Below are 26,117 nucleotides of genomic sequence, written 5' to 3' on the forward strand. Positions count from 1 at the left end.
TCTATGACTGTATGAAAGAAAAATAAAATTGTTGAGGTGGGAATTGAGCTTGTCACACAACACTAGCCTGGACTTCTGGTCCAATAACATTAGCTCAAAGCCAAAACCTCCTTTTCAACAATTTCAAGACTACTGTTTTTTAAAAAAAGAATCTGTACAAGCTATGGCTGTTGATAAGAATGTCAGAGCAGGCCCTTCAGCCCCTTGATCTACGCTGCCAGACCTTGGCTGATCATCTCCCTCAATGCTATATTTTCATACTGTCCAGGTATTTTTTGCTGACTAGAAATTTATCAATTTCTCTTGTGAACTTGCTTAAAAACTTGCTAAGATGAACTTCTAAATATCTAGTAGTCACATCATTTATAATACCTTCACAAAATGAAGATCTCCAATGGCACTGTGGCAGTATCCCTAATCCTTGGAGCATAGGTTCAAGTCCCATTTGTTCCAGAATTGTGAAAGAAAACCATTATCCACTATTTCTGTCATTATCTCCTTCAGCGTTGAGAGTCATAGGGCTTGGAGATTTGTCAACTTGTAGTTCAATAATTTGTCCAACGCTGCTTTTTTTTCATTGATACTAATTTCTTTCACTTCCATGCTCTCACTAGACCCTTGCAATTTAATTGGTTCAGGGAGATTTCTTGTATCTTCCTCTGTGAAGACAGACATAAGATATTTATTTATCTCCCCACTATTTCTCTGTTTCGTATAATGAATTGTATTGTCTCTGGCTGTAATGGACCCACATTTTTCTTAGCCAATCTTTCCATTTTACCTACCTGTAGAAGCTTTTACAATTAATTTTATGTTTCTCATTATTTTACATTCAAATTATATTCTCTTTGTTTTAATAAATTTCTTTAACCTCATGTGCTGAGTCCTAAAATCCTTTCAATGCTCAGGCTTAAAACATTTCTGGCAACTTTATAAGATTCCTCTTTTAATTTAATGCAATATTTAACTTCCCTTTGTAGTCATGGCTCTCTTATTTTTTCCTGTTGGCTCGTTTTTCCTAGTAGGAACATATGCTTGTGAGAACCATACATTAATTCTTCAAATACTAGCTATTGGCTAATAATAGTCAAGCTCTTTAATGTATCTTTTCTATCTATCACAGCCTAATTTCTTGTCAAGTATTCATAACTGCTCTGATTTAAGACCCTAATTTCAGATTGAAATACATCTTTTTTCAAACTTTAGGAAAATTTCTATCGCACCGTTTCTTAATGGTTCTTTTGCAACAAATTTGTTAAACAGTCCTTTATCAATGTATACTACCAGATCTTAAAAAGTCTGTGCCTTAATTGGCTCCACATCATCTTGCTCCAGAAAATCAACTTGAACATATTCCAGAAATTCTTACTCCACAGCATTAGTGCTCTCAACCACATTGTCAGAGTTACATCATCAGGAATATCATTATCATTAACATCTTCATCCCCATTGTACGATAGTGGACATAATGATAAAAAGCATTCTCCCTTTTAGCATGGAAGTAATAACTTGTTTAACTACTGTTGACTAATTGATGCCACAGTCTTGATGGCTTAGGTCTGATAGATACTGGTACCAGAGACTATGAGAAATCCAATCACATTCAAAAGGTAAATTATATACACTTTGCTTACCTTTACATAGTCATTTGATTCTCTGTACAGCTCTTCCATTGTTTTACTCCAGATCAAAGCTGTAGATTGGCTGCCAAGCTAACTGTGGCAGAAATTAATCTTCATTTTTTCTGTTTTTAAGCAGAATTATTCAATGTTGGGAAAATGTTTGATAAATTTTTTGTCAATGTTTAAGGATAATTTGATTTTGTGTTTATGGAACTGATTATGTTCTCATCATGCTAATGAAGTTGATAGATAGAAACAAAAATTGGGAGTTGTATGTGATGGTCAGTTGAATCAATACCACTATTTGTCATGCATTATAAAACAAATCTAAAATCACCCACAGTATCTCTGAATGAAATATATGACAAAAATTATATTACAATTGCACCATGATAACTTGATTAAATCCAGATCTACTACAGCAGCAAAAGCATTAAAGATCTGTATCATATCATATACTGTACTTGTGGAGCTACTAAAATGTAAAAAAGATTCATGTCAAAATCGTGGAATTCACTCCCTAAGGGCTTTGTACAGCACATGGACTACAGCTCACTATCATCTTCTCAAGGGCAATTGAAGATAGGCCAAAATGATTTGGATTTGAACTTCGGAGGTATGGTTAGTAATTTTGCAAATGACACCAAAATTGGAGGTTTAGTGGATAGCAAAGAAAGTTACCTTACAGTACAACGGGTTCTTGATCAGATGAGCCAATGGGCTGAGAAGTGGCAGATAGACTTTAATTTAGATTAATGTGAGGTGCTGTATTCTGGAAAGACAAATCAGGGCAGGATGTGTATCCTTAAGGGGAAGGTCCTGGGGAGTATTGCTGAACAGAGAGACTTTGGAAAGGAGGTTCATAGTCCCTTGAAAATGTAGTCACAGGTCGACAGGATAGTGAAGGAGGAGTTTAGTATGCTTACTGTTATTGGTCAGTGTATTGAGGATTGGAGTTGGGAGGTCGTATTGCAACTGTACAGGACATTGGTTGGGTCACTTTTGGAATACGATGTTCAACTCTGGTCTCCCGGCTATAGGAAGGATATTGTGAAACTTGAAAGGTTTCAGAAAAGATTTACAAGGATGTTGCTAGGGTTGAAGTATTGAGCTATACGGAGAGGCTGAATAGGCTGGCGCTATTTTCCCTGGAGCGTTGGAGGCTGAGAGGTGACCTTAAAAATGCTTATAAAATCTTGAGGGGCATGGATAGGGTGAATAAACAAGGTCTTTTCCCTGGGGTGGTGGAGTCCAAACCTAGAGGGCATTTGTTTAAGGTGAGAGCGGAAAGATAAAAGGCACCTAAGGGGCAACTTTTTCACACAGAGGTTGGTGTGTATATTGAATGAGCTGCCAGAAGAAGTGGTGAATGCTGGTGCAATTGCAACATTTAAAAACCGTCTGGATGGGTATATGCATAGGAAGGGTTCAGAGGGATATGGGCTAAATGCTGGGCAAACAGGACTAGATTTATTTACGGTATCTGGTCAGTTTGGATGAGTTGGACCGAAGGCTCTGTTTCCTCTATAACTCAAATCACAGGTTTGATTTCCACCGTTATCTTTCCTGACGTTCAAGAACATTGGAACTTTCTCTTAAAGTGTATGCAGGTTAGATTGGACATCAGTGGACATGAGGGCAACCACATGAAATCGTATTAACATATCCAAATCTACTGAGTTTTACCTTTGAAGGATAATGTTGCCATTCTTATTAAATGCAAGATATTGCAGATGCTCAAAATTCTAAAGAGACTCAGAGAATGCTGGAGAAACCCAACAGGTCTGGTAGCATCTGCAGAGAGAAACAGAGGTAACATTTCAAATTTGGTATGTCTTCTTCAGAACATACAGTAAATACTGCACTGTTGCTGGGTTAAAATATTGTACCCGAACACTACACCGCATGACTGCAGTGGCTCAAGAAACTGGTTCATTAACATACTGTTTACAGCAATTAGTGGTAGGCAATAAATATTGGTTTTGCCATTGATGGCCACATCCCAACAGCAAACAATGACAAACATCACTTCAAAGTGCTGTAAGCAGAGCCAGCAAAATTCATACTTCTCATAATATACTGACAAAATTGCAAACTGAACACATAATGATGCCAAATGATTAAAAAGAACATAATTCAATGTTAGCTATCATGACAATATACATGTGTCTACTCAGCATATAACCATCCAGTGCATAGAAATATAGAGAATATTCAAAGCTTGATGTATTGGTTTCCATAAACTTTCCAAATTATTCTTCCAATCGATCTTGGAATGAAGAGATATATTTCCCAGCCAGGTAACAAGGTTCAGAATAATAAGGTCTGCAAAGTATCTTGATGAAATTAACATTCTTAGGGTGCAGATATTGGTGGATGTTTTTCCGCACGCATCAAATTATTGTCACTGACAGACCATCACCAGGTGCTAAACATTAGAAATGGACCTTGCTCTCCCTCGCTCCTCTAGGAAGTCGAGACACAAAAGATCATGCACAATTTGAAAAATTGGCACTGATAGCTTCTCAAAATCTATATTGCTTAAAACTTCTCCCCACTTTGATTGCTCTGTTGGATACTCTTAATGTTAGTAAAAATGTCCACAAATTTGATTTCATTTATCTTCTGGTCCCTGGGTAATCAAAGACTTTACCGGACATAGCCTGGCAACACTCACTGGGATATTGTAGAAGCCCTGATACACTGTCTACATGGGAAAAAGTTGGAAAATTGAAATTTCTGATGGACAATATGTGGCATCTACAACACTCTGGAAAAGTTCCTAATCTTGAGTTTGAGTCTGAGACATTGGACCATTCCTGCTGACATAATTTAACAAAAAGGCAGGAAATGTTAATGGACTAAAATCTGCTCTGACTCCTGGCTAACTAGAAAATTTAAACATAAATATTTTACCTGAAAATTCCCAGCTTGGAAACTCCACACTGCAACACTAAGGCCAGGTGACATGTCCCCATCAACTGATCCAGTTCTACCACTGAGACAATCTCTTCTGACTTCTGAACTGAGGTCTTCAACTTGCTGTTTAAGAGTCAGAATTAAACTAATTGCCTGCACTCTATTTTTTTTATTCATTCATCAAATGTAGGTATCACTGGCTAGGCCAGCATTTATTGCCCTATCCCTAATTGCCCAGAGAGTATTTAAGAGGCAAAGATATTGCTGTGGGCCTGGAGTCACATTTAATCCAGACCAGGGAAGGGAGGCAGATTTGCTTCCCTCAAGGATGTTAATGAATCAGATGGGCTTTTAACAATAATTGATAGTGGTTGTAATGTCACTATCAGGCTAGATTTTCCTTATTCCAGATTTTTGTTGAATTCAAATTCCATCATTGAGCAGAACACTAGTCTGGGGTCCCGGATTGCTAGTCCAGTGATGTTACCACTCTGCCATCTGTTATAAACTCAACTGTGCAAACATTCTATCCGTTAAAACCATTGACGGTCATCCAGCCACTTGACTGAAGTCATGTGCCTTCTTAGAAATTATATATTTAGGGGAATGTCCCAATGACATTCTGACCTTTCTTAAAAAAACAAACCTTCACGGAATTAACCCATCTACCCCTTTGTTTTAGAAAGCATCTAAATTCAAAATTATAATGTAGCTCTCATCACAGCTCTGATTTCACCTCTGTACTCAGCTCTAAGCTACACACACTGTTAATATCTAGACTGGAGGTTGCTGGTGTTAAGTAAAGCAATGACCCTCTTCATCAGTATAATGTTGCCTCTTGACTGCCTCTGGACAGCCAGCAAATCTTGGGTATCCAACATAGAAAATCAGATTAGAAAGATGGTTGTGAGGGAACGGGCTAAGAGCAAACTTTGCCAGTTTTTGTCATCTGTTGTTTAATGGGAGAAAGTGAGGACTGCAGATGCTGGAGTACCAGAGTTGAAAAGTGTGCTGCTGGAAAAACACAGCAGGCTAGGCAGCATCTGAGGAGCAGGAGAATCGACGCCTCAGGCATAAGCCCTTCTTCAGGAATGAGGCTGGTGTGCCAAGCAAGCTGAGATAAAAGGTAGGGGGGAGGGGATTTGGGGGAGGGGTGCTGGGAATACGATAGGTGGAAGGAGGTGAGGGTGAGGGTGATAGGCCGGAGAGGGGGTGGGGTCGGAGAGGTCGGGAAGAAGATTGCAGGTCAAGAGGGCGGTGCTGAATCCGAGGGTTGGGACTGAGATAAGGTGGGGGGAGGGGAAATGAGGAAGCTGGAGAAATCTACATTCATCCCGTGTGGTTGGAGGGTTCCTAGGCGGAAGATGAGGCGCTCTTCCTCCAGGAATCGTGTGGCCAGGGTCTGGCGATGGAGGAGGCCAAGGACCTGCATGTCCTTGGCAGAGTGGGAGGGCGAGTTAAAGTGTTCAGCCACTGGGCGGTTGGGTTGGTTGGTGCGGGTGTCCCAGAGGTGTTCCCTGAAACGTTCCCTGAAAAGTAGGCAGCCTGTCTCCCCAATGTAGAGGAGGCCACATCGGGTGCAGTGGATACAGTAAATGATATGTGTGGAGGTGCAGGTGAATTTGCGACGGATATGGAAGGATCCATTGGGGCTGTGGAGGGAGGTGAGGGGGGAGGTGTGGGCGCAGGTTTTGCATTTCTTGCGGTTGCAGGGGAAGGTGCCGGGAGTGGAGGTTGGGTTGGCGGGGGGGTGTGAACTTGACGAAGGAGTCGCGGAGGGAGTGGTCTCTCCTGAATGCTGATATGGATGGAGAGGGAAATATATCCCTGGTGGTGGGGTCTGTTTGGAGGTGGCGGAAATGACAGAGGATGATATGATGTATCCGGAGGTTGGTGGGGTGGAAGGTGAGGACCAGTGGGGTTCTGTCCTGGTGGCGATTGGAGGGGCAGGATTCAAGGGCGGAGGTGTGGGAAGTGGAGGAGATGTGGTGGAGAGCGTCGTCAACCACGTCGGAGGGGAAATAGCGGTCTTTGAAGAAGGAAGCCATTTGAGTTGTTCGGCAGTGGAATTGGTCCTCCTGGGAGCAGATGCGGCGGAGACGGAGGATTTGGGAATATGGGATGTCGTTTTTACAGGGGGAAGGGTGGGAGGAGGTGTAATCTAGGTAGCTGTGGGAGTCGGTGGGTTTGTAGTAAATGTCTGTGTTGAATCAGTCGCCCGAGATAGAAATGGAGAGGTCTAGGAAGGGGAGGGAGGAGTCTGAGACGGTCCAGTTAAATTTGAGGTTGGGGTGGAAGGTGTTAGTAAAGTGGATGAACTGTTCAACCTCCTCGTGGGAGCATGAGGCAGCGCCGATACAGTCATCGATGTAGCGGAGGAAAAAGTGGGGGATGGGGCCAGTGTAGCTGCGGAAGGTGGATTGTTCCACATATCCGACGAAGAGGCAGGCATAGCTGGGGCCCATGCGGGTGCCCATGGCTACTCCTTTGGTTTTGAGGAAGTGGGAGGATTGGAAGGAGAAGTTGTTAAGAGTGAGGACCAGTTCTCCGGGAGAGGAAGAAACAGAGGACTTGGAGGCCTTCATGATGGGGGATGGAAGTGTATAGGGACTGGATGTCCATCGTGAAGATAAGGCGTTTGGAGCTGGGGAAGCGAAAATCATGGAGGAGGTGGAGGGCATGGGTGGTGTCCCAAATGTAGGTGGGGAGTTCTTGGACTAAGGGAGACAGGACCGTGTCGAGGTAGGCAGAGATGAATTCGGTGGGGCAGGAGCAGGCTGAGACAATGGGTCGGCCGGGGCAGTCAGGTTTGTGGATTTTGGGTAGGAGGTAGAAACGGGTGGTGCGGGGTTGTGGGACTATGAGGCTGGAGACAGTGGATGGGAGATCTCCTGAGGTGATGAGGTTATGGATGGTTTGGGAGATGATGGTTTGGTGGTGGGAGGTGGGGTCATGGTCAAGGGGGCAGTAGGAGGAGGTGTCCGCGAGTTGGCATCTAGCTTCAGCGGTGTAAAGATCAGTGCGCCAAACTACCACTGCCGCTCCCTTGTCTGCCGGTTTGATGGTGATGTTGGGGTTGGAACGGAGGGAGTGGAGGGCTGCGTGTTGTGAGGGTGAGAGGTTGGAGTGGGTGAGAGGGGTGGACAGGTTGAGGCGGTCAATGTTGTGGCGGCAGTCGGATATGAAGTGATCGAGGGCGGGTAAGAGGCCAGCACGGGGTGTCCAGGTGGATGGGGTGTGTTGGAGGCGGGAGAAGGGGTCGTCAGAGGGTGGGCGAGAGTCCTGGTTGAAGAAGTAGGCACGGAGACGAAGGCGGCAGAAGAAATGCTCGATATCCAGCCGCGCGTCAAACTCATTGATCCGGGAGCCTAGGGGGATGAAGGTGAGGCCTCTGCTGAGGACTGATCGTTCATCCTCAGAGAGGGAGAGGTCTGGAGGGATAGTGAAAATATGGCAGGGCTGGGAGCTAGGACCTAGTGTGGGGCTGGAGCTGGGAGTGGGGGTGGAGTTAGTCGTGGGGGTGGAGTTAGTCATGGGGCGGAGTCAGTCGTGGGGGCAGAGATTGACGTGGGGGCGGAGATTGACGTGGGGGCGGCGTGGTCCTTGAGCAGGTGAGTGACGTCACTGGGGGCGGAAGAGGCTGCGGTGACGGCCACTCCGGAGGCGGAAGTGGCGCGTCGGGCAGAAACAACACTGGCCCCAGTAGCCGTGGATCCCGCGGCGGCCGCGTATCTGTCGGCGATGGTTTTCGTGGCGATCGTGGAGACGGTTGTCTGGGCGGCGATTGCGGAGGCTTTATGGTCGGTGGGTGGCTGTTGTCCGTGTGGCGGTGGGGTCGGAAGTGACATCACCGTTCGCTGCGGCGGTGGTGGCTGCAGCGGCTGCGTGGGCAATGGCACCCGAGTGGTTCCGGAGGTCGCGAGAAGGTTCTGGAATGGTCGAGGAATTCGGAGTGTGGGGGTGAGTACATGAAAGTCTTTTGTATTTACGTTCTTTGATGTTCGATACGGCTAGGAAAAAACGTTTGTTCAATGTGAATCCTTCTGAGGATGAAGAACAGCAAAGGTCCTTTGCAGGTCTGGGAGAGTGTTGTCCTGAGCTGGGGCAGGGCTGGCTGCAGGGAGTGTAGGTGGCAGCGCATGGCTTCAAGCATAGAGCGGAGGATCCGGAGGGAGGTCTGTTTTTGGAGGCTTCGGATTTGTTGCAGGTACAGGTTGTCCTGGTTGAGTCCAAACTGTGTTGGTTTGAATGTCCATGTGGGGTCAGTCGGTTCCGTAGGCAGGTGCTGAGGAAAGAGATGTGGCTGAAGTAGCGAGTTTGTCTCAGGACATGGCTGAAGAGCTTCAGGGCAGAGGAGATGACCGGGGGTGGGGGTGCAGTGAGAGAGGGACTCACTGAGATCCTTGTAGAGGGACGAGGAGAGCTTCTTCAAGGTAGGCATCCTTGCAACAGGATTCGCAGTAGGTTAAGATCAACTAAGAGAAAGTCATTTCACCTCCGACGTGGTCGAAGGCGCTCTCCACCACATCTCCACCACTTCCCGCACCTCTGCCTTTGAACCCTGTTCCCTCCAATCGCCACCAGGACAGAACCCCACTGGTCCTCACCTATCACCCCACCAACCTCCGGATACATCATATCATCCTCCGGCATTTCCGCCACCTCCAGACAGACCCCACCACCAGAGATATATTACCCTCTCCACCCCTATCAGCATTCAGGAGAGACCACTCCCTCTGCGACTCCCTCGTCAAGTCCACACCCCCACCAACCCAACCTCCACTCCCGGCACCTTCCCCTGCAACCGCAAGAAGCGCAAAACTTGCGCCCACACCTCCCCCCTCACCTCCCTCCATGGCCCCAATGGATCCTTCCATATCCGTCGCAAATTCAGCTGCACCTCCACACATATCATTTACTGTATCCACTGCACCCAATGTGGTCTTCTCTACATTGGGGAGACAGGCCGCCTATTTGCGGAATGTTTCAGGGAACACCTCTGGGACACCCGCACCAACCAACCCAACCGCCCTGTGGCTGAACACTTTAACTCCCCCTCCCACTCCGCCAAGGACATGCAGATCCTTGGCCTCCTCCATCGCCAGACCCTGGCCACACGATTCCTGGAGGAAGAGCGCCTCATCTTCCGCCTAGGAACCCTCCAACCACACGGGATGAATGTAGATTTCTCCAGCTTCCTCATTTCCCCTCCCCCCACCTTATCTCAGTCCCAACCCTCGGATTCAGCACCGCCCTCTTGACCTGCAATCTTCTTCCTGACCTCTCCGACCCCACCCCCTCTCCGGCCTATCACCCTCACCCTCACCCTCACCTCCTTCCACCTATTGTATTCCCAGCACCCCTCCCCCAAATCTCCTCCCCCCTACCTTTTATCTCAGCTTGCTTGGCACACCAGCCTCATTCCTGAAGAAGGGCTTATGCCTGAAGCGTCGATTCTCCTGCTCCTCGGATGTGCCTAGCCTGCTGTGTTTTTCCAGCAGCATATTTTTCAACTCAGGTTGCTTAATGGGCCAGATGACCATGAAATCAAAGTGAGACATTCCTCAATGATCTTACTGAATGCCAATGGCTGTGATGTTGGGCAATGTTGCTGGGTGAATGTTGAGAATATGGTATTTTCAGCAGTTTAAGAGATTAGCAAAGTGACAGGTGATATCACACGAAGGTACATTCGGTCATTTTTAACACACATCCAAAGTGTGAGGTTAATAAATTCGTCGTGGCACTACTACCAGGTCCTCAGGGTCAAACAGTGGGCATGATCACCCCGACCACCAGTGCCCACTCACCTCTAAGCGGGGTACTTAATGGCTCATTGTGGGTGCATGCCATCTCTCTTCCAACCTGTTTCCAAAACCAGGGCCTCAGCTGCTGCATCTGTGAAGGCCTCACTCAGAGAAGCACTACAATCAGGCAGATTTCTGCATTGTTTGCCTCCATTTCCATGGACGCAGGATGTTTGGGAAATGCAGCCCTCATGTCCAAAGTTCAGAATGATTTGGAGTCCCTTGTTTTAACTGGAATGATCTTTTAGCTAAATCTGTGAAGATGAGTGAGCAGAGAGGATGATAACTGATCAACAGAAGAAGTCCATACCAGCCCAATTTACAATAACTCTAGTGTACAAATATCCATGGTAATTATTGTCTCTTCTGGAGTCTGAATGTTCCAGAGTTATGGAGGGTCAGGTCTAGTGGCTATTTACTTCTGCTCATTACCCAATGAATATTAGATTAGATTAGATTAGATTAGATTACAGTGTGGAAACAGGCCCTTCGGCCCAACAAGTCCACACCGACCCGCCGAAGCGAAACCCACCCATACCCCTACATTTACCCCTTACCTAACACTACGGGCAATTTAGTATGGCCAATTCACCTGACCCTGCACATCTTTGGACTGTGGGAGGAAACCGGAGCACCCGGAGGAAACCCACGCAGACACGGGGAGAACGTGCAAACTCCACACAGTCAGTCGCCTGAGGCGGGAATTGAACCCGGATCTCTGGCGCTGTGAGGCAGCAGTGCTAACCACAGTGCTAACCACTGTGCCACCGTGCCGCATGGCAGAGATGCAATCCTCTCCAACTATGGCGTACACGGGCTATTGTTCTCTGTCAAGACTTGCATATGAATGAATATGGATTTGTGACCGTGTGGTGAGGATGGTGCTAGGAGATATCATGGATAGACTGTTACATAAAACTGTCTCTCAGCAAAGAGTCAAAGTATCCTGGAAAGAAGGTGAAGAAGTAAAATTGCAAAAGATAATTGCTCCCTGTAAAATGTGACCAATTCTCAAGGCAGTTCAGTGAACTAGTCACTTTACAGATATTAAATTATTTCCAGACAGGAAAACCATATATTCATTTGTTACTGGCACTGGCAGATTAATTCCCAACTAGCAGAGTCATTAGGGACAGTTGCGCGACTGCTGGACATGCACATGGATAGCAGTGAGTTAAGGGGTATGTAGGTTAAGTTATTATACTTTACATTAGGATTAAACCTTAGCACAACATCGTGGGCCAAAGGGCCTGTTCTGTGCTTTACTTTTCGATGTTCTATAAATATTTCAAATACTAATTATATTCATTTATTTACACATAATAAATAAAGTTGTACTAGCATGAAACTATCTCAGGAGCTTAAAGATGGCAGCTTTCATCCTTCCTCACACTTATCAGCAAAACTAAATCTGTTTTCTCTTGGTAATATTTTTCGAACTTCTTCACTAACTGGATTACGTGTGCTCTCATAGCAAAGTTCAGTGCTATTTCACGAAACATCTGTTGTTTATGCAGCAGGCAGTTTCAAAACTGTTTTCCTGTGTTTTGTCTCTCACAGAAAATCCCAGATGAAAAGATTTTTATTTGGTATAATGGTAGCTTTCAGACCCATTTTAGATCTGTGTCACTACGGAGCACACTGTCTTGGAATTATTATGAGGCAAACAGTGACTTTGAGCCAAGATACATCTGTCAACCCACCAGAACAGATGATATTATTCAAACCCTGGATGCCTTGGACAGTTAGTAGTTGAATCAGAGGTTCCATGAAATAAGATTGATATATTTTTTATGAAAAACATTGTTGGAACATTCTAACTTTATCATAATCTTATTGAAGCTTCCAAATTATGTGCAATATTACTATAGATTCTGATATTTCAGACTGTACACACACCATAAATATAACATTCAATGAATAATTTTAAATTTATTGCTTATCTGTTTAAAAATGTATTTTAACTGTAACCGTTGGATATTATTGTCATATTTTGAACTGTTATTTATTGTTGTTAAAAGATGATTGTTTGAAATGATAATGTAGAGCTTGATAATGATTAGTTATCTTTTGAGTTATTGGCTGTTCAGAGTGTACAGGATAGTCAACATATTATATCTGTCAAAATGATTCCTTGCTACATGAATGATCCACATTTACTGATTATGTTTCTATTACTCAACAGGGCTACAGTTGCTGTTAAAAAATGCAAAATATTTGGTGCGTTTATAAATATTAACATTATTAGTAAAATAGATTTTAGCAAAAATGGTGGTTTATTTCTTTGCTGATGACTATAGATAAGGTGAAGAACAAGGGTCTTTTCGTTGGGGTGAGGGAGTTCAAAACTAGGGGACTTATTTTTAATGTGAGAGCAGAAAATTTTAAAATGGACATGAGGCACAACCTTTTTCGTCGGGCAGTGGTTTGTGTGGGGAATGGACTGCTAGAGGAAGTGATGCAACTACACTTTCCCCTGCCACTGTAGGAACTGTAAAACCTGTGCCCACACCTCCTCCCTCACCTCTATCCAAGGCCCTAAAGGAGCCTTCCATATCCATCAAAGTTTTACCTGCACATCCACTAATATAATTTATTGTATCCGTTGCTCCCGATGCGGTCTCCTCTACATTGGGGAGACTGGGCGCCTCCTAGCAGAGCGCTTTAGGGAACATCTCCGAGACACCCGCACCAATCAACCAAACCGCCCCGTGGCCCAAGATTTCAACTCCCCCTCCCACTCTGCCGAGGACATGGAGGTCCTGGGCCTCCTTCACCGCCGCTCCCTCACCACCAGACACCTGGAGGAAGAACGCCTCATCTTCCACCTCGGAACACTTCAACCCCAGGGCATCAATGTGGACTTCAACAGCTTTCTCATTTCCCCTTCCCCACACCTCATCCTAGTTTCAAACTTCCAGTCCCCTTGACTTGTCCGGACTTGTCCGACCTGCCTAGCTCCTTTTCCACCTATCCACTCCACCCTCTCCTCCTTGACCTATCACCTTCATCTCCTCCCCCACTCACCCATTGTACTCTATGCTACTCTCTCTCCACCCCCACCCTCCCCTAGCTTATCTCTCCACGCTTCAGGCTCTCTGCCTTTATTCCTGATGAAGGGCTTTTGCCCGAAACGTCGATTTTGCTAAAGCTCCTCGATGCTGCCTGAATTGCTGTGCTCTTCCAGCACCATTGATCCAGAATACAGTTACACCATTTAGAAGGCATTGGATAAGTACATGGAAAGGGAAGGATTGAAGGGATATAGGCCAAACACGGCAAGTGGGATCAGTTTTGGGAACATGGGCAATGCAGACTAATTGGACTGAAGGGTCTGTTTCCATGTTGTATGACTTTATGACTGCCCACCCTGTCACTCACGACGTCAATATATTGAAACATGAGGGAATAAGAGGAGTCATAAACCTCCTTTTAAAATATTAAATCAATATGTGGGAGAGTGTACTCTAAATGGTTTTGACTCGAGAAACATTCCGTTTTTAGCACTTTTTAAGGCTGTTTAATAATGAATTTGTTTGTACAGTTAGCATAGGAAAGAAACAGTCATTATGATACTTAAACAGATACTAGTTTGCTTCACTCAACCATCAAACCTATAATCATTATCCTAGGGCTCTGGTGATGTTGTGGTAATGTCTCTACCTTGGAGACAGGAGGCCTGGATACAAGCCCCACCTGCTCCAGAGGTGTGTAATAATAACACCTCTGTATGGTTTGATTAAAATATATCTATAACCAGCTTCTGTATCATACTATCAGCTGTCCTCTGTGCTGCACTGCGCACTAACCAGCTGGTCAGTAATAAGCCTTGCTGAATTTATTTTGCTTCAGCTGAGTGCACAGATTTCAGAAATAAAAACAGAAAATGCTGGAGAAAGCTGTCGGGATTAGTGGCATCAGTGGAGGGAGAAGCAGAGATAATGTTGGGAGGCCAAAGGCTCATCTTCAGATCTTGAAACTCTGAGATAGATTCCAGAGAGTGTTCACCTAAGATTTATGAGGAACTACACCATCGTGAGCATCAATATTTCCAAATGATTTGCTTCAGGAATAAATTGAAAGCTGAAGAACTCACACCTTTGTTCCAGAACTGAAACGATTGTGCTGTTTTAGGAGCTGCTCAGCAATTTGTCTTAACAGCTCAAAATGATGTGCACCATAGGTATTGCAGGTAAGGGGATTTTATAGGGTGCTGGAAGATGGCAGGTGTGTGAAGGATTGTGTATGATGCACAGAAGGGAAAGATGGCAAAACGTGGCACACACTGGTCTTGTAAACCTCAAAATGATGCTCTACCATGACCAGTGCATTCATTTCCCAGTATTATTGTTTTTTACCCCCTTTGGGATGGGCAAGGGTAGGGGGGGCAACATTTCCACTAGGCTCTGCAGCCATGTCATAGAGCCATAAAGATGTACAGCATGGAAACAGACCCTTCGGTCCAACCCGTTCATGCCGACGAGATATCCCAACCCAATCTAGTCCCACCTGCCAGCACCTGGCTCATATCCCCACCTTTTCCTCCACTACATTGATGACTGCATCAGCACCACCTCGTGCTCCCATGAGGAGGTTCAACAATTCATCAACTTCATTACACATTCCACCCCGACCTAAAATTCACCTGGCTCATCTCAGACACCTCCCTCCCCTTCCTGGATCTCTCCATCTCCATCAATAGTGACCGACTCAACACTAACATTTTCAACAAACCCACTGACTCCCACAGTTACCTGGACTACACCTCCTCCTAAGCTGTCTCCTGCAAAAATGCTATCCCTTATTCCTAATTCCTCTGCCTCTGCCGCATCTGCTCCCAGGAGGACCAGTTCCAACACAGAACACTTTAGATTGCCTCTTTCTTTAAAGATCACAATTTCCCCTCCATCGTGGTTGATGATGCCCCCCACGCATCTCCTCTATTTCCCACACCTCTGCCCTCGATCCCCACCCCTCCAAGCACAACAAGGACAGAATCCCCCTGGTTCTAACCTTCCACCCCACCAACCTCTGTATACCTCACCTTATCTTCCGCCATTTATGCCACCTACAAACGGACCCGACCACCAGAGATATATTTCCCTCCCCACCCCAAGCGCTTTTGTAAAGACCGTTCCTCTGTGACTCCCTTGTCAGGTCTACGCCCCCCAACAGCCCATGCTCCCCTCCCAGCACCTTCCCCTGCCACCGCAGGAATTGCAAAACCTGTCCAAACACCTCCCCCCTCACCTCCGTCCCAGGCCCCAGAGGAGCCTTCCACATCCATCAAAGTTTTACCTGTACTTCTACACCTGTCATTTACTGTATCTGTTGCTCCCCATGCTTTCTCCTCTACATTGGGGAGACAGGATGCCTACTCGCAGAGCGCTTCAGAGAACATCTCCAGAACCCCCGCACCAACTAACCCTATTGCCCCGTGGCCGAAAACTTCAACTCCCCCTCCTACTCCGCCAAGGACATGAAGGTCCTGGGCCTCATCCATCATCACTCCCTAACCATCTGACGCATTGAGGAAGAATGCCTCATCTACCTTGGGACCCTCCAACCCCATGCCATCAATGTGGATTTCACCAGTTTCCACATTTCCTCTCCCCCCACCTTATCAAAGATCCAACCTTCCAACTTGGCACTGCCCTCATCACATAGAACATAGAACATAGAAGAATACAGCGCAGTACAGGCCCTTCGGCCCTCGATGTTGCACCGATCCAAGCCCACCTAACCTACACTAGCCCACTATCCTCCATATGCCTATCCAATGCCCGCTTAAATGCCCATAATGAGGGAGAGTCCACCACTGCTACTGGCAGGGCATTCCATGAACTCACGACTCGCTGAGTAAAGAACCTACCCCTAACATCTGTCCTATACCTACCCCCCCTTAATTTAAAGCTATGCCCCCTTGTAATAGCTGACTCCATACGTGGAAAAAGATTCTCACTGTCGACCCTATCTAAACCCCTAATCATCTTGTACACCTCTATCAAGTCACCCCTAAACCTTCTTTTCTCCAATGAAAACAACCCCAAGTGCCTCAGCCTTTCCTCATACGATCTTTCTACCATACCAGGCAACATCCTGGTAAACCTCCTCTGCACCCGTTCCAGTGCCTCCACATCCTTCCTATAGTATGGCGACCAAAACTGCACACAATACTCCAGATGCAGCCGCACCAGAGTCTTATACAACTGCAACATGACCTCAGTACTCCGGAACTCAATTCCTCTACCAATAAAAGCCAGTACACCATATGCCTTCTTCACCGCACTATTTACCTGGGTGGCAACTTTCAAAGATTTGTGTACATGGACACCAAGATCCCTCTGCTCATCCACGCTACCAAGTATCCGACCGTTAGCCCAGTACCCCATCTTTTTATTACTCTTACCAAAATGAATTACCTCACACTTAGCTACATTGAACTCCATTTGCCACCTTTCTGCCCAGTTCTGCAGCTTATCTATATCCCGCTGTAACCTGCCACATCCTTCCTCACTGTCTACAACTCCTCCGACTTTCGTATCATCCGCAAACTTGCTCACCCAACTTTCTAACCCCTCCTCCAGGTCATTTATAAAAATGACAAACAGCAATGGTCCCAAAACAGATCCTTGCGGAACACCACTAGTGACGGCACTCCAAGATGAACCTTTGCCATCAACTACTACCCTCTGTCTTCTTCCAGCCAGCCAACTCCTAATCCAAACCTCCAACTCACCCTCAATGCCATACCTCCGTATTTTTTGCAGTAGTCTACCATGGGGAACCTTATCAAACGCCTTACTAAAATCCATATACACCACATCTACTGCTTTCCCCTCGTCCACCTCCTTAGTCACCTTATACATCACCTATCCTATCTGACCATCTTCCTTCCCACCTATCCGTTCCACCCTCCTCTCCGATTGTCACCATTACCCCCACCTCCATCCAACTATTGCACTCTCAACTACCTTCCTCCCAGCACCATCCCACGCCCATTTATCTCACCACCCCTCGGCTCAGAGCCTCATTCTTGATGAACGTCTTTTGCTCGAAACGTTGACCCTCCTGAGCCTCCGATGCTGCCTGACCTGTTGTGCTTTTCCAGCACTGCACTCTCGACAGAGGTCCTTTGACTAATTGGGGATGAGACACCCACATCCCATGACTGAATATTTAAAAAAAAGCTACTGGATAATTTCTGGGTGGATGACCAAAGCAAATATAAATCAGGTAAAGATGGAAACAGCTGCATGTTGGATAATGTTTCAACAAGACAGAGGATAAATAACGAGAAAACCATTTATGATGAGGTTATCAGAGCTTTTGACACATATATCAGTGAAATAAACTCATGGAGAGAGCAAAACTTAACAAAATGAAGCAAAAGCTAGGAGAAAGTTTAGAATCATTTGTCAATGACCTATATCATGTAGGAGGTAACAGTGAATATGAAGCATTAAAAGATGACCTGATTAGAGATATGGGATCAGAATTCCTACAGTCCAGAGTATTTAAATTTTAGTACGAAAAGTGCTCAATCTGTGAGTCAAACTTTATGCAAGCAAGCACAATCTATCGGGCATAAAACGAAAATCCCACCAAATCTGAAGCCAGGTCAGTGAGCAGAAAAGGCAGTCACCATTTCGCATTGTTATTGTGACAGAAAGAGGCTACTTCTGCCAAAATGTGCAGACTGCCATACTTGTGGGAATACCTTAAATAAAACAAAGAACTGTGGATGCTTGGGAACAGAAGCAACCAAAAACAGAAATTGCTGGAGAAACTCAGCAGGTCTAGCAACATCTGTGGACAGAAAACCCAAAGTTGAGTGACCTTTGGCACTTACAACTGATGAAGAATATAAACTCTTAATGATGTTCATCATGCTATTTTGATGAAATTACTTTGGTGCCAAAAATATTCCAAAAGTCAGGGACACGCATGTTCAAAGGTTTTACTGAAATGCTGGTGATGTTCAACTTCATGGTTCAATCAGACAGACAGTGTTGAAAGGGTAAGAGCAAGACTGAAAACTTTTCAGGATTTAGGGATAAATTTCATTGAGAAATATGAAGTCTTGAAGCTTACTATCAAATAGTTGGAACATATTGCTCAAGCAGCAGGCATTACAGGAGACTCACAGAAGACCAGAGCTATCAACTAATGCCCCTCACCCAGAATTATCAAGGATCCCCAAGAGGGTCATGGGAATGATCAACAACACAGAGTCATAGCGTTATAGAGACTTACAGCACGGAAACAGATCCTTTAGTCCAACTCGTCCATGTTGACCAGATATCCTAAATTAATCTAGTCCTATTTACCACCAATTGGCCCGGATCCCTCTAAACCCTTCCTATTCACATAGCCATCCAAATGTTTTTTAAAGGTAGTAATTGTACCAGCCTCCACCACTTCCTCTAGCAGTTCATTCCATACACAGACTACCCTCTGCGTGAAACATTTGCCCCTTAGGCCCTTTTTAAATCTTTCCTCTCTCGCCTTAAATCTATGCCCTATAGAACATAGAACATTGAAAAGTGTAGCACAGAACAATCCCTTCGGCTTATGATGTTCTGCCGAGGATTAATCCTCATGTAAAATAAAATAACCTTATCTCTGCACCCCTCAATTCACTGCTGTCCATGTGCATGTCCAGCAGGTGCTTAAATGTCCCTAATGACTCTGCTTCCACCACCACAGCTCGCAACGCATTCCATGCATTCACAACTCTGCATAAAGAACCTACATCTCCTCTATACCCTCCTCCCAATATCTTCAAACTATGACTCCTCGTCCCAGTAAATCCTGCCCTGTGGAGAAGTCTCTGGCTATTGACTCTATCCATGCCTCTCATTACCTTGTATATCTCGATCAGGTCACCTCTCTTCCTCCTTCTCTCCAGAGAGAAAAGTCCAAGCTTAGTCAACATCTCTTCATATAACAAGCCCTCCAGTCCAGGCAGCATCCTGGTAAACTTTCTTTGCACCCTCTCCAAAGCCCCTGTATCTTGCCTGTAGTCGGACGACCAGAACTGGACACAATTCTAGTTTTGGACTTCCCGGCCCCAGGGAAATTACTTTGACTATTCACCCTATCCATGCCTCTCATGATTTTATGAATTTCTGCAAGATAACCCATCAGCATTTGACACTCCAGAGTAAACAGCCCCAGCCTATTCAACCATTCCCATTAGCTCAAACTCTCCAACCCTAGCAACATCCTTGTGAATCTTTTCTGAACCTTTTCAAGTTTCACAACATCTTTCCTATAGCAGGGAGACCAGAGCTAAATGCAGTATTCCAAAATCTCACACATGCATCAACTCCTCAGAAGTATCAGGTTCGGTGTTGGAATGAAAATAATTAGAAATTACTTTCTAACATTAAAGAAAATTAAAGAAATGCTTATTCAAGTTCATCATGATCCAGACTACCATCAGTAGTAATGATTGATTTATCACCAACCAGGCTGGGAGCAATGTTATTTCAAATGTAAAACTTAATGAAGGAAGATCAATTCACTCTGCACCCAGACTATTCACAGAAACAAAACAAAAGCATGCTGTGGTTGAGAAAGAAACACTGACATCCACAGGGAACTGTGAAAACTTTTCTGATTATGTCCCAAGGTTGCAACTTAGTACAGAAATTGACATGAGCCATTGCTGAAAAACAAAGAAATTGCCACAATACCACAGACACTACAAAGATTTGGATTAAGACAAACGAGGTACCACACTATATTAGAATATATTCTCAAAAAAATCAATCTGTAGAAGATAAGAGGGCTAATGGAATTTTTTCTTCATGTTTGGAAGTAGGGATGCCTTGTCACATCTGTACATTGCTGGCGTACTATGTATAGTCTTAGTTGATTTATTTAGTAAGGATTATGATTGAATTGGAGAAGGTCGAGTAAGCTAAATATGTGGAAGGAAGCATGAGGCACATTCCTGGAGGTGAAAGGTCTTACATGGCAGAGACAGAGTGTGAAAACATGGCATTGAGTTAGAGGATCAGCCATGATCGTGTTGAAAGGTAGAGTGAGCTTATTGGGCCAAATGGCCCACTCTGTTTGCAATTCCTGACTCCTGCAATGAAGACCCTGTAATATGAGGAAAGATTAAGCACTTTGCTCTATATTCATTGGAGAGTAGCAGAATGAGAGGTGATCTTATTGAAACATGAGATTCTGAATGGGTTTGGCAGGATGGATGCTGAGTGGATGTTTCTCCTTATTGGAGAGTCTTAGATTAGAAAGTGTTTGCAAATTATAGTGCCTCACATTTAAGAAGGACGAGAAGGAATATCTTCTGACAGAGTATGGTTAGTCTTTGGAAAATTCTTTCACATGGATCAGAGGAGACTGGGCCATTGAATTAATGGAGAGTTAGAATCAACATGGCAGTCAAAATTAATGGGAGCTGGCAGGAAGGTAGAGATAAAGCCAGGATCAGACCTGCCATGATCCCATTCAATGACAGAGGTCCTGAGGTTGCTATTAAGAGCGTCAATTGGGTGGGAAGACTTCCCGCCACTCTGTCTCCTCTGAGCAGGGAGAGTTAGGAAGGTGAGATCAGTGCGCAATACCTTTCCATTAGATCAAATGGATGCCTTTGACTCTAAACCTGAGACAGGTGACATGGGGTTGGTGGTAACCATTAAATTCTGTCTCTGAAGTGGGTGGGTTTGGATTCTTCTCTACCCAAGAGCACCCGTTTATGAGTTAAGATTCCCCTGCTTCAATGAATGTAACACGATAGCTTAATTGAAATATTTGACCTTCAAAGACAAACAACTTTAGATATGCTAGTGATATGCTGAACCATTTGGAGATTAAATAGATCATTAAAGGAAATCCATTCAATGCCTATATTTGGAGATTAGTCAGGAATACATTTGAATAGGAGTTGCATTGAGGATAACCTATATTGCAAGATTAAGAGCAGTATAGCTTAGTAAGAGCAATATTGACAGGACTCATATCGACAGAGATGATGGACTTTGAGGAAGGTTTTTATTAGTTATTGCGCTTTTCCATGAGTGAAAGACATCTTAAGGAACAGTGGTGAATTGGCATCGCATGAGTAATTCAGAAGATGACTTTAAATTGGATTTTAAACCTGCAAATCCAAAGTTGAAGAACCAGAGACATGTGTGATTATCAACAAAATGCTTTACTTTTGACATTCTCTGTCTTGTAAAATAGATTTTTCATTTGACAGCTAAAAAAAATTCTGCCAGATCTTTATCCCGTAGGACGTTCATCAGTTTTGTAAAGACATATGCAGCGCCATACCATGGAGATGTTGCCTTGTAGGCTGCACCCTTTGGAATGCTCTGTTCCTGAAGGTCTACTTCTGAAAGAAACTGAAATGGAATAAACAAGCACAGGCATATTTAATGCAGGAATCAGTGCAAAATATGCCTGAAGTATTGCTTTTTCTTTTTGGATCAAATTCAACTCAAACACTTCAATGTGGATTGGTGAGAAAGGAGAAATGCAGAGAAATAAAACAACTACGCAAGACTTGTCTCTTAATTTATTATTTTAGCTTGATGGTATTGGAGCCGTCAACTGTTTATCTGCATATACATGGGTCTTTTTAAGAAGCAGTTTTCTTGCAAAGCATTTATCTTGTCAGTACCTGTTCAAAGATTGTATTTTGGGACCTTACATATGCAGTTCTGGTCTTGCATTATAGAAAGAATGCGATCATGCTGAAGAAGGTGAAGAGGAGTTTCATCAGGGATGTTGCCTGGGATGGAGCACTTTAGCTGTGAAGAGAGATTAGGTTGGCTCTGGTAGTTTTGAGCAGAGATGTTTGACATGGGACCTGATTGAGGTATAGAAGATTATGAGGGACATAGACATTGTGAACAGAAAGCAGCTTGGTTGAATGGTCAATAACAAGAAAGACCAATTCACTCTGCACCCAAACTATTCATTGAAACAGCACAAAAGCATGTTGCGGTTGAGAAAGAAACACTAACATCTGGAGGGAAATGCAAAACCTTTTCTGATTATGTCCCAAGGTTGCAATTTACTATAGAAATAGACATAAGCCATTCCTGAAAAACAAGAAATTGTACAATACAGTACAAAGGTTCGGATTAAGACAAATGAGGTACCACTCTTTATTAGAAAGCAAAATTTCACGTGAAAGGAAGGAAGTTCAGAAAGAATTTAAGGAAAATTAATTTACCCAGAGAGTGAGAGAGATCTGGAATGCATTACTTCGGAGTTGAGACAGGCAACTTCATAAACTTTAAAAAGTACTTGGATAAGCTCTTGAAATGTCAGAACATTCAAAACTGTGGTACAAGTGCAAGAACGTAGCTCTGGTGTGGATTTAGTGTTGGTTTTGGCAGTTCCAACTGGATGGACTTCAGGGCTTTTCTGTGCTGTATGTTTCTATGATTCTATGAAAAGTGATGCCAACTGCTATACATTCTAATTCTAAATCCACAGGTGAAATCATGAAAAGGCATCATGAAAAGTTGAAAAATGATAAGTTGTATTATGACACAAGGATAAACAATATTAAATAATTAGTATCTCTACAGTCATTTGGCCCATTGGCCCTCTAAAGAGCATTCCACACAGACCCACCCCATCCCTGCATTTTCCATGGCTAATTCACCTGGCCTGAACTGTAGGTAATTTACCATGATCAATCACCAAACCTGCACATCTTTGGACTGTGGGTGGAAACCCACTCAGACACAGGGAGAACTTGGGCCTCATGCATTTTCTAGCCTTCAGTCCTGGTATCGTCCACTACTGTGCTCAGAGCTACTCCAGAAAGAGTGACCTTTTTCCCAGTGAGAAGTGGGAATCCCAATGTGAGCTTGTTAACCCACCAGCAATACTCTACAATTACAGGGTGGGTTTCTCCTGAACCCTATTGGCCGGACAAAGGCATTTCTTCCATTGGGGTGAGGTGGGAGAGCAGGTGAGTTGTCCTTTAACCCACCTCCTCCATAATTTCCTGCCCTCTGTTTTCTTCTCTCTCCACAACTGCAGCCTGACTTGCTGAGTATTGATAGCAGTTAATTTGTTTTCTTTCAGATTCCAGCATTCACTACTATAACAGAGGAACCAGGTTATTTACTATGAAAAGTCAGAATATTTAAAAAATACTGGAGTTTCATTCAGTTAGTAGTAAAAGGAGGAAAGCCTTCAAGTCGTTTTCTGTTCTAAACAGAAATCAAACTGTATTTAAAATTAAAATTGGGATGGCTGTATTAAGAATTTGTTGATGGGAGAATAACTGCTCAAGTAATGACAGTGATGACAATTCTTACTTGTGAGATTAAAGGTTATATAGTTTATATGTGGTTTTATGTCATATTTGGAATTTAGCTTTCAAAATAGAGGCAAGTGGGTGTTGGTTACTTCTATGAAGGGTTTTCAATTTAATAAAAAAATGCATGGTCAGATAGTTCTTCTGGAACAGGGATCTAAATCCAACACTTTGTCTGACAACAACTGACTGCAGAAGCAAAAGCAGAAACTGCTGAAAAAGCTCAACAGGTCTGGCAGCTTCAATGGAGAGAAAGCATTTCAGGTTCAGTGAACCTTATTAAGAACTGATAGGTGACTACAGATTTCTGGGTCAGTTTCCCAAGGGAATTTTGGGAGGGAAATAAATGCTGGCCCAGCCAGTGATGCCCGTGCTCCAGAAATGAATAAAAATGTTATAAAACCTGGAGCACAGCAAACATGTCGATGGTGTGAGGCACATATTTCCTTAACCCAGAGCCAAGTCTTGATAATGATGGCTCTAACTGTGCCTGAATTTCAACAACAAAATCCAACAAGCCAGCCAATATCTGCCTCTTATCGAACATAACTACAACAGATTATCTGGGCAGTATCTCTCCACTATTTGTGGGATTTTGTTGAGTGCAAGGTGGCTTCATACATTTCTGACACAAGCAACAGTGAATATTCTTCAAAAGCTCTTTACAGCCTGCAAAGAGCTCTGGGACATCCTGAGGTCATCAATGGCTCAATTAAAATGCAAGTCTCTCTTTCCTTTCACAGCACCATCTGGTTATTCATTACTTTCCACTTACATAAAATCCAATGAGGTACCTGCATTGATTCAGTTCCTGAGTTTTCACCAGCTCAGGGCAAACACACTTGTGTCAACCCCTAAACCTATTACGAAATATATTTCAAAACCAACACAAGCAAAGGTTCATGTTGATGTTAAATTTCCAAAGATAATTCTTAATGTCTAGTGTTCAAAGATGCAAGCTTTTATTTATGACTGTCTGCTAAGATAATTTCTATTTGTGAGAAAATGTTCTTATGTCAAGCATTACTTGACATTGAAATTTTACCCTCAAATATTTCATTTTTAACTTATTATTATTGGCATTTCCCAAAAAGAATGATTTTGGTGAGAAGTATTCAAGCTTAATGTCCAAAGCATTGGTTCTGATTTTCTGATGAACATAAAGCTATCCCAGTTTGGATGGAAAGTGTGCATGGAAACCCAATGGAATCTCTATCACAGCAGACTCCAAAGGAATTGCCTGGGAAATTGGAGAATCCATTGGGTTCTTCCCCTAGTTTTAGAACCCTCTGAGGGTCTCCATTTAAATCGGAGAATTCACCGGGTTCATTGGAATATTGTTTGCAGTTGTGGTCGCCCCATTACAGGAAGGATGTGGAAGCATTGGAAAAGGTGCAAAGGAGATTTACCAGGACGTTGCCTGGTCTGGAGCGAAGGTCTTATGAGGAAAGGCTGAGGGACTTGGTCTGTTCTCATTGGAGAGAAGAAGGCTAAGAGGGGATTTAATAGAGACATACGAGATGATCAGAGGATTAGATAGGGTGGACAGTGAGAGTCTTTTTCCCAGGATGATTACATCGGCTTGTACAAGGGGGCATAGCTGTAAATTGAGGGGTGATAGATTTAAGACAGATGTCAGAGGCAGGTTCTTCAGTCAGAGAGTGGTAAGGGCATGGAATGCCCTGCCTGCCAATGTAATTAACTCAGCCACATTTGGGGCATTTAAACAGTCCTTGTATAAGCACGTGGATGATGATGGGATATGGTAGGGTGATGGGCTTAAATTAGTTCACAGGTCGGCGCAACATCGAGGGCCGAAGGGCCTGTTCTGCCCTGTTCTATGTTCTATGAAATTACATAAAGGGTTACTCGGAAAACGTTAGATGATGAAACGCAAAATCTAACTCCTGAGAATCTATTAAACTGACCCCACATGTACCTTACACACGTCCGATAAAACTTCCACTGGATTCCCACATGCTAAGCCCCACGCCAACCTGCCCCATTCCAAACACAAACCCCCATCAATACTGGAACTGATAAACCACTTACAACGCTCCAATCTGACATCCCTTGATTCACTTCAGACCCAAACTCCCTTACATCCCTCTAGACCTGACACCCTTTCACCCTCTAGAGTCTAACCCCTTGCCATTGCTCCGGAGATGAATCCACTTCAATCACTCTGGATCCAACCCAGTTCACCCAGGACAGCTATCCCCTCTTACACTTTTGCAGAGAAATAGCCCCTATTCCCCCTATCTGGATCTGATCAGCCTCTGCCCTCACCTTTCTGAGACCCTCACACCAGCATCCCCCATTCCTACAGCCAGACATGAACCTACCCAAGGCCAAATTGAGGACTGTAGATGCTGGAGATTAGAGTCGAGATAAGAGTGATGCTGGAAAGCACAGCAGGTCAGGCAGCATCTGAGGAGCAGGAAAATTGACATT

General features: G+C 44.1%; 1 pseudogene; it reads right to left on the reverse strand.

Annotated features, from left to right (window-relative positions):
- Positions 1 to 8,336: 8,336 nt before the first annotated feature.
- On the reverse strand, positions 8,337 to 8,982 carry LOC148146852 (uncharacterized; annotated as a pseudogene).
- Between the last annotated feature and the right edge of the window lie 17,135 nt (positions 8,983 to 26,117).

The sequence above is a fragment of the Chiloscyllium plagiosum genome, unplaced genomic scaffold (assembly GCF_037043375.1).
Source record: "Chiloscyllium plagiosum isolate Xiang-an unplaced genomic scaffold, Cpla_swu_hap1 HiC_scaffold_18, whole genome shotgun sequence".
NCBI lineage: Eukaryota > Metazoa > Chordata > Chondrichthyes > Orectolobiformes > Hemiscylliidae > Chiloscyllium > Chiloscyllium plagiosum.